Source organism: Alexandromys fortis, unplaced genomic scaffold, assembly GCF_014885135.2.
Source record: "Alexandromys fortis isolate MF-2015 unplaced genomic scaffold, M_Fortis_MF-2015_v1.1 scaffold_204, whole genome shotgun sequence".
Lineage (NCBI taxonomy): Eukaryota > Metazoa > Chordata > Mammalia > Rodentia > Cricetidae > Alexandromys > Alexandromys fortis.
Window position 1 is genome coordinate 429,133 of NW_026068116.1, and position 10,761 is coordinate 439,893.

A 10,761-nucleotide genomic window follows, 5' to 3' on the forward strand; every position below is an offset into this window, starting at 1 on the left:
TGGGGAAAATAAAAATTTTCTGGTTTTGCACCAAGCTAACATTATGCTATCATACAACCATTATGCTTTTTAGCTATTACCCAAATGATCTGGTCCTGTCGGACAAAAGTTTTCACATGAATTTATAGCAGCCTTTTTCTTATATAATTATCAAGACTTGGAAACAACCAAGATGTTCCTCAACAGGTGAATAGATGAACAGGTGATGGCACAGCCATCTATTACCCAGTGATAAAAAGAAATGTGTTGGGCTGAGGTGTAGCTTAGCTGTGGAGTGCTGGCCCATTGTGCACAAGTCCCTGAGTAGATTCTCAGGAATGTGGCAAGAAAGGGGGAACTAAGAGAAAAAGAGGAAGAGAGGAGGAAGAGAAAGAGGAAGAGAGAGGGGAAGAGGAAGAGTGGAGGAAGAGAAAGAGGAAGAGGAAGAGAAGGGAAGAGACGAGGAAAGAGAAAGAGAGGAGGAGAGGAATTTGAGGAAAGGCACTGTCAAGCTGTGAGAAGAGGCAGAGGAACTGAAAATGTTTATTGCTAAGTGAAAAGGACATTGAGAACGGGTACTGCATCCTTCCGACCGTGTAATCACATGATAATCTAGGAAAAGCAAATTACTAACACTGTAGGCATATCAATGAGTTCCAGGTATTATTTTTTGGGGGGTTGAACAGATAGAATCCAGAGTTTTAGAGATTCAAATAATTCTGTTATGATAATTTAATGGTGAGTCTGAAAAATTATGCATTTGTCAAAATTCACAGAACCAGACAACTCTGAGAATGAACTCTACTGCAAACTAGAGACTAATTACTAAGAGTGAGTCTGTATTGACTCATCAGTTATAACTCACAGACTACATGAATCCAACATGTTAATAACAGGGGATGTTATTATTGGCCAAAAAAGAGATATGGAAACTCTGCTTCTGAAAAATTTTTCTGTGTACCAGAAACTTTTCTAAAAAATAAAATCTGTGAGCAAGACAACAGCACAATGTCACTCTGTAGAAGTTAGCTCAATTCGGGAAATAACCAGGCTAGCTAAAAGATAAAACAATTGTATTTTATTTATTATAAGGGGAAAACTTACAAAACAGGAACGAGAAGTACAAGCTCAGCTATGCTGCGAGGGAAACACACACACACACACACACACACACACACACAGAGAGAGAGAGAGAGAGAGAGAGAGAGAGAGAGAGAGAGAACCTGGGCTTTGTGCCCTCCCGTTTTTCTCCAAGTCTCAGAAAGCCACACCCTAACTTGGTCCCACCTCTTAAAGATAATTGGTTAACAAAGTGTCTCCATCATTACTCCTTGTCTCTAGGACATCTTTGGTCACAAGGGTGATAATAATAGGCGTTAGGAAGGATGTGGGGAAACAACACTACCCCCCATTTGTTATTTGTGAGCACGGGAAATGGTGTGATCATTTTAAAAAATATCTGGCTGTTCATGCAAAGGCTAACCATGAATTATCAGGTGACCCCAGAATCCCAGTCTCAGGAGCGTAATGAGAAAATATAAATGTCCGTCAAGGATGAGTTCATAAATAAAATGTCATGCACCCATATGATGGATTAAAGAAAACATTACAGCATGGAGGGACTTTGAAAACATGCAGCTAGTGAAACAAGTCAGCCAGAAGTGATGACACATAGTACAATCCTGTTTATATGACGTGTCCAGAACAGGAGTGTCTGAAGACAAAGAAAGCAGAGAGGAGAGAGAAATGGAACAAACTGCTTATGGTTGTGGGATTTATGCTAATCATATTAAATGTGGACTAAGAGGATGGTGCTTATTATATAACTTTGAGTATACTATATTGGATTACATACTCAAAGCATGTATGTTATAGTGAAATTATTTGTCATGGAAGTAATCATCATCACACACACACACAAGCAGGATACCTCTATTTTGATTCTGTAGGTTTAATTTGTCCACTTTCAAAACTTCTGCATGTCAGACAAATCTTATGTACTTGGAATTAAGAGGCGTTCCCTAGTATATCGTACTCACCTGATTTTTCTTGAAATAGTAGGCATTTCTGATGTCTCACAGCCTTGAGACCTAGGTCATTAATTTATATTACTTCATTTTCATTTGCTCTTTCCTCCCCTGAGAAAAGTCATAGCTAATTCCTGGAAGAAAATTATTCCAAGTCTTGGAATGGTAACAATTACTGCTACACTTTTCAAGACCTTTATGGTGTATAGGACTTTGTGTGCAATGTCTGAACTTCTGCAGTAACCATGAGGGAGATTGATCATGAGTCTTAGAGATCAATTACTCTGATATGGAGATGCAAATTCCATCTGTACTCAAAACTGAGATACCCAATAACCATTTAAACAAATGTTGCGAATTTGTCTACTATCTTGGTTTACTTCCTGTTGTCATAACAAAGTACCCGAGTCTGGAACACTTTTACATGAAGAGGGTTTGGCATGGTTTTGGTGATTGCAATGTACAAACACCATGGAGCCGGCATCTGGGTAAGTTTCACCGGGCTGTCACAACATGGCAGAGAAGTGAAAACAGAAATAGCCATGTGCAGAAGAGATTCAGGAAGTTATGTTTTCCTTGATATTTCTGAACTAGGTACATACTCGTCATTAAAAATATAAAATCTGGGGTTGGAAAGATGACTCAGTGACTTAACACTTTACAATTATGTGGGTTTTTTTTTTGGGGGGGAATGAGTCAATATCTTTATGGGAGTTAGACTCTGACGTCCCAAACAGGGGTCTAGTGGTCTTGACCTGTATTGGTTAATTTGGTCTGTCAACTTAACCATCTTAAGAGTATTATTGCGGTACTGCTGGGTGTGTCAGGGAAGGCATTTCCAGAAAGAATTAACCAAAGGAGGAAGACAGGCACCAGCTCAAGAGTTGTGGTCCAGCTGGGCACCTCACCCCCTTTTCTGTGTATGGTACCAATGTGGGAAAACACTCACTACTTGCTCCTGGAGCCACAGAGACACTTGTCGTCAGGCCTTTGCCACACAACATCTCCTCAAATTGAGAGTCAAAGTAAGTCTCTGCTTCCTTGAGTTCAGAGAGGTGTTCCAGAAACCTCTTAGTAACTCCTCAGAGGCCACACGCAAGTGTTCTATCAAGTACATGAGTGCAAAGACAGTTTCTAGTAGAGGCAATATGTGGAAGGAAATCCTTCATATATAAAAAAGGCTAATTTGAGTTATCTAGAAATAATAGCCTTCCAGAAATAAACTCAATCCAGCATCAAAATGCATGACTGAGGCAGGAGGACCTCAGGTTATAGCCAGACTTAAGCTTCATGGTAATACCTTTTTGATACAAAAATTGAAACACGTCACTAAAAAAGGAGACTGATTTTTATCTTCGTCCTTGCATTCAATGTCTTACAGAGTGATGATTGAACTAGGTGACTAAATAATTCTGTCCTAGAATTTTGGAAAGAGATTCAAGTAGACTTAACATAATTATGAGGTGCTAAGAACTTTATAACCGTCTTCGTAAATAGCTAATTCTGAAATTTTGTCAAAGGTTCTTTTGGCACCTAATGATCATGTACTTTTTGTCTTCCATTCCATATATGTGATATATTATGTTTATTGATTTATATGTGCTGAACCATCCCTACATCTCTGGGATAAAACTAATATGATTATGATTGTGGTGGATACCTTTTTAAATGTTTTACTTGTTTATGTAATGCATGTAAGTGTTTACTTATGTGTGTATATTTGTGCACCACATGCATGCAGAGCACAAGGAGGGCAGAGGGGGTATTTGATTCTCTGGAACTAGAGTTACAGAGATTTGTGAGCTGCCGTATGAGTGCTGGGAACCGAAGCCAAGTCTCTGTAAGAGCAGTCGATGCTCTTAAACTCTGAGGCATCTCTTCAGCCCCATAGTAGAAAACATTTTTGATGTGTTTTTAACTTCCGTTTGCAAGTATTTTATTGAGAATTTTTGCATCTATGTTCAAAAAGGATATTGGTTGATAATTTTCTTTTTTTTCTTGAGTCTTTATGTAGCTTTGGTATCAGGATAATTTGGTTTCTTAAGAAGAATTAAGAATTGTTTCAGTTTCTATTTTACAGAGTACCATGTAGAGTATTAGCATTAGTTCTTTATTTAAGGGCTGGTAAAATTATGTGCTGAATCCATTTGTCCCTGGACTTTTTTGGTTGGGAGGATTTCTTCAATTCATTTAAAATACATGTATATAGGGGTTTGCGTGGATATATGTCTGCACACCACACGAATGCCTAGTGCCCACAAAGGCCAGAAGACGGCATTAGACCGCCTGGAAGTGGAGTTTTAGACAGTTATGAAATGCTATCTGGGTGCTGGGAATCAAACCCTGATCTGGAAGGCCAAAACTACTGAGTGACCTCTCCAGTCCCCTTTGGGGGAGTTTTAATTGTTGTTTCTATTTTACTAAGATTTATCAGTTAGTTTAAATTGCTTACTTAACCTTGATTTAACTTTGTGGGTCATATTTACTAAGAAACTCATCTATTTCTTTTAGGTTTTCCTATTTAGATAAAATACTAAGAAACTCTTTGTGATTGATGTCTGCTGGAATATGTCCAGTGGATATGTGAGCCACACTCCAGGGCAGGCCTCATGCACAGGAGAGGTTGACTAATGCAAAATGAAAATTTTGTCAGCTTTCTTTTCTTTTAGGTTTCTTATTTATTTATTTATTATTTTATTTGTTTTGAGAGAAAGAGAGAAAATGAAGTTGGATGGGTAGGTAGGTGGAGAGATCTAGGAAATCTGGGGGACGAAAAATAACATGATCAAATAAACTGTATAAAAATTAAAAATAAATTAAAAATATAACTAAAAAAGAAAAAGTACCTGAAAAGGAACAAGAAACTGTGAAACAGCATGAACAAAATTCCACCCTTTTTGTAAAGAATATTATTAAGGTAAAATCAGTTGTTTTAAATGATCCAGTCATGAGTGGAAAGTTTCTAAGTTTCAGAAATTGCGATGATGGAACGGTCCATATACCTTGCTTTGTATAACCAGGTTAGATGTAGACTAAATTTAAGTGCTTATATTTGTGCCTGTGTATTTGTTCAAAGCTAAAAACCATACACTGAACAGAGAGAGGAGGACTCTCAATCAAACAAAATGAAGTCATTCTTATTTGAGAAACTAAACACCGTACACAAAATACAATTATTAATCAGGTATATGAAATGTGCAGTGAAACTGCCTTTATTTGGTTTTACATTTGGAGTTTCTCTAAATTTCATATTTAGGACACTGATCTATTATAGGTTTTTTTTTTTCATGTGCAAATGCATTTTTCCAGGCAGAACAACATATGCTTCTAATTGAGAGAAAGGAGCATCAACTACAGGTCTAAATTTACCTGGAAGTAGTTGTTTAGACAAGGACTGCAGAAACCTTGGCTATATTTTCTAAAAACCACTTTAAAATCCTGGTTTACAGGCCATTATTGCCATCTGCTGGCTATATGGCTTAGTTGCATTTTTCAGGAAAATGCTCTCACTGGTCACGGTTCACAATACCTAGGAAATGGAAGCAAACCTATGTGTCCTTCAACTGAAGAACTGGTAAAGAAAATGTGGTACATATATGCTATGGAACACTGTCAATCTGTAAAAAAAAATTAATCTTGAAATTTTCAAAAAACCAGATGGAACTAAAAGGATCTGAGGCTCACAGCTCCAGGTTTCTGGATGGGAGAATATATCCTGGAGGAACTGCAGAAAACAAGAAAGTAGAAAGGGGTGTTGCTATTGCTGGGGCAATTGTTTGGGGGAGCAATAGAAAGGAAATAGCAAGCTGCCACTGATCTGATGGGGGAAACTTGAAAATAGGGGGATTAATTAAAGAAGGGAAAAGTAAATATACAAGGAGAGAGGATAAAAGTAAACAGTAAAGATATCCTAAGAAGTCAGAAGGAGTCATACTATAAAATCTACCTAAAGTGCTGTAATACATGTAAGTTGATGTATAAATACACATACTATAGTTTAAATAAATATTTTCCATCTGGGATGGCAATGCTCTCTCCAAAGGTCAAAGACCATCTAATGAAAACCCCAAACACCAAATATGAGAAGCCTCTTTTGAGTTGTTGATCAGGACTGTCCAAGAAACTACCAAAATATTATAGGCTATCTACTGATCTTGCCCTTGGTTGTCCCCCAGAGATGGAAGGTAAGTCCCATTGCTGAAGATACTATGCCTCAGAGTTGGAAATGGCCTGAATGACTCCTCCCTGAGGACTAGCGGTCACAGTAACTTAAGGTAATATGCAAGTTTCCAAAGAAGGGAAACAGTCAACAACCTTACCCAGCTATGATGCCATCACAGCAAGGACCAGCATGAAGGGTACAATAGTGGTGCACATTCCTTAATGACAACCAGCTTGTCTCTAAACAAACCAAAGACTCACTGGCACCAGAAACCTAGCTAACTACCTAGAGCTAGTGAAGTCACGGATTTCAGAGGAGAACCTACATTTACCACTTCACTAAACCAGGATAATTCAGAACTATGTTCTAAATTCTTGTCCTTATAATCACAGAGAAATGCGATTTTCACCCCTCATTAAGAAAACGTCTCATTGCAACAGATAGAAACGAATGCAGACCCAATTACCTTGCTCAGCTTTCTACTTTTCATGGAGAAAAAATTTACAAATCTTTATAAGCATTTATAACTTTATAACACTAGTAACCACATGACAGAGTCTATATGACACTGCTTTGAGACACCTTCTGCCAACAGAGCTCATCCAAAACTCCTCACTTTAGTCTCAGGCAGACTCTTTGGCCAAGAGCAAAAAAGCAGCCACATTCCTTACAAAAATATCCTGAGACCAGTCTCTAGGTCACATACTATCATTCATCTCCTGTGAAACCTCTTGATTCCCACAGTTCATCAAACCACACACAGCACCACTATCTTCCATGCTCCTACTAGGATGGCCCATTAACAGCACTTAAAACATTTCATTATTTTCCTAACCCAAACTCCCAAAGTCTATATTATTCCAAACAAAAACATGATCAGATCTAGTACAACAATACCTCAGTCCCTGGTACCAACTTCTGTCTTTGAGTTTTTATTGCTGTGAACAGACAACATGACTACAGCAACTCCTTTTTTTAAATGCCTACACATTATTTTTAATATTTATTTATTTTTTAAAAGAAGGCAAATTATCTTTTTTCATTAAACATAACAATCTACTCTCTCCCCTCTTCCTATTCCCTTCACATACCCTCCCACCCCACCTTCATTCACTCCTCAGAGAGGTAAGACACATTGCTATGTGGAAGTCCAAGGCCCTCTCTACTGTATCTAGGTTGAGCAAGGGGTATACATCCAAAGAGAATAGGATCCCAAAAAGCCAGTACATGCAGTAGGGATAAATTGTAGTGCCACTGCCAGTGACCCCTTAGTCTGCCCCAGCCATGCAACTGTCAACCACATTCAGAGGGACTAGTTTGTCCTATGCTTGTTCTTTTCCAGTCTGGCTGGAGTTGGTGAGCTCCCATTAGCTCAGGTAAACTGTTTCAGTGGCTGAACCCATCATGGTCTTGACCTTCTTGTTCATATTTTCATTCCTCCCAAGCTTCAACTAGACTTTGAGATCTCAGTCCAGTGCTCTGATGTGGGTCTTTGCCTCTGTTTACATCTGTTGCTGGATGAAGGTTCTATGGTGATATTTAAGATATTCATCAGTCTGACAACAGGGCTAGCCAAGATCGGGTCCCCTCTCTATTGCTTGGGGTTTTACCTGGGGTCATCCTTGTGGATTCCTGGGAATTTCTCTAGAGCCAGGTTTCTGCTAACCCTATAATGGCTCGCTCAATAAAGATATTTCTTTCCTTGCTCTCATCTCTGTCCTTCTTCCTTCTCTACTATCCCATTCCCTCAAGTTCTTCTCAACCATCTCCTTCTCCTCTCCTCTTCCCTGTTCACCCTCTCTTCTACCCTTACCCCCATGCTTCCAATTTTGTCAGGCAATCTTGTGTATTTCCAATTTCTAGGTCAATCTATATATGTTTTTCTTTGGGTTCACCTTATTATTTAGCTTCTCTAGGATCATGAGCTATAGGCTCAATATCCTTTGTTTATAGCTAGTATCCACTTATTAGTGAGTACAAACCATATTCCTCTTTTTGGGTCTGGGTTACCTCCCTTAGGATAGTGTTTTCTAATTCCATCCATTTGCATGCAAAATTCAAGATATTATTATTTTTTTTAACCGCTGAGTAGCACTTCATTGTGTAAATGTGCCACATTATTTATCCATTCTTCAGTTGAGGGGAATCTAGGTTGTTTCCAGGTTCTGGCTATTACAAATAATGCTGCTATGAACATAGTTAAACTTTATAGTATAATTGAGCATCTTTCGGGTATATGCCCAAGAGTGGTATTGCTAGATTCTTAGGTCGGTTGATTCACAACTTTCTAAGAAGCTGCCATACTGATTTCTAAAGTGGTTGTACAAGTTTGCATTCCCACCTGCAATGGATGAGTGTTTCTCTTACTCCACATCCTCTCCAGCATAAACTTTCATTAGTGTTTTTGATCTTAGCCATTCTGACAGGTTTAAGATGGTATCTCAACCATGGCAACTCTTACAAGGAAAACAGTCAGTTGAGGGTGGCTTGCTTTTTCAGAGGTCTAGTCCATTGTCATCATGTGGGGAGTATGGTAGCATGTAGGCAGACATGGTGCTGGAGCTGAGAGTTCTACATCTTACAGATAACAGGAAGTCAATTGAAACACTGGATGGTATCCTAAGCAACCGAAACCGAAACCTCAAAGCCTGGCCCCACAGTGACACACTTCCTCCAACAAGGCCATACCCACCTCAAGAAAGCCACGCCTCTGAATAGTGCCACTTCCTACGATATTATGGGGGCTAATTCCATTCAAACTACCACAGAGGGATATTGGGAGGGTTTGGAGGGAGCAAATGGAAGAAGAAAATGTGATTACATTATAATTTCACAAAACATTTAAAATTTGATTCAACACAAAAATGAGGGGGCAGAGGCAGGTTATATATATATATATGCATATATATATGCATAAAGTACCTTTATGTAAAAATGATTATCAGCTGGACGGTGGTGGCACATACCTTTAATCCCAGCACTTGGGAGGCAGAGGCAGGCGGATATGGCTTTGTTGGTGGAGGTGTGTCATCTGGGTTGGGATTGACATTTCAGAAGCCCATGCCATTCCAATTGGTTTGATTGCTGCCTTGTGGTTATTTTCTCAATTTGTAAACTCAGCCACTGCCCCAGTAGATGCCTAACAGCCTGCTGCCATCCTTTCCCCACATGGCCATGGACTCCACTACTCCCTAGAACCATGATCTCTAAATTAAACACTTTCTTTTCTGTGTTTTGTCAAGGTATTAGAAAAGTAGCTAGGACAGAAGTTAGTACTAAGGAGTGGTGTATTGATGTGGTTGGACTAACCATGCCCGCCCTCCCCCTCCCTCCCTCCCTCCCTCCTTTCTTTCTTACTTTCTTTTTGAGATTTCTGGATGATTTGGGGACTTTGGACAAGGAAAGTGGGTTGAGTTTAACAGGCCAGTCTAGTAGGAGCTTGGAAGACAAGAGTTCTGTGACAAGTGAACTGTGGAGGTCCAAATCAAGAGGTTTCAGAGGAGAACAATATTAGCAACTGGGCTATAGTCTATTCTTTTGATATTTTGGGAAAGAATGTGGTTAGTTTCCTCCCCTGTTCTAAGAATTTGCCATTTGAAGCATTTGAGCTAATTTCATTTCTTTAGGTGATGCTCCCTACTGAGTGACAAGTTGACACTTAAAACCTAACAATATACATATCGGGTTGGATTCAGAAAACACATTCGGCTCGTGTTTCTTTTAACACTGTATCCTATTTTCTATTATCACTAGCCATTCACTCAAAATGAATTAATGGCCCCAATACCGTATGACACGAGTAATTCTGTAACTTAGAGTTTGATGTTGAGGCTATTCTAATTTTAAAATTGACAATAAATAATGGAACAATGGTTATCTGTGCAAAAGATTATTTTAAGAAAGGGAACTCAGACACCCCTCCTACACTTCCTGGTCGTTCTCAGGGGCTACTCTGCCCGATACCCCCTCTCTCTTCCTATCCCACCCAGCTTGCATCCACATCCCTCCCCCCCTCCATCTGACTCCCTTCCCTCGTTGACCACATAACATCTCCCAGCCCAGCCTGTCTGGGCTCTAGGACCGAATCCTAATTGGCAGGGCAAATGGGAGGGTGGTAGCTCCTTTATTACCACTAGCCTGCCTGCAGCGAGCTAGGTAGGTCCTTTGTTTATGAGACACCCAACCAGCAAGGAGATCCGGTCCAGGCACCAGGAGAGACATCACTGGGGCAGCAAGAACCCGGCACCAGGAGAGACATCAGGCTTGCATCCACAACCCACCCAGAGTGGTCCTGAGGAGTTCCATCTGAACGCAAAGACTGACCAAGACACCAGGCCTCTCCTGGCTCCATTTGGAGGAGATGGGAAGGCGCCAATGCAAGACTTCCTCCAACAACCTGAAAGGCACATACTCGGTAACAAAGCAAACTTCCCCAGTTACAAAAAAATATCCGTAACCTCCTGTGTCTTATCAGATCATCATGGATTAAAGTTAGAATTCAACAACAATGCTACCCCCAGAAAGCCTACAAACTCGTGGAAATTGAACAGTCAACTACTGAACCACACCTGGATCAAGGAAGAAATAAAGAAA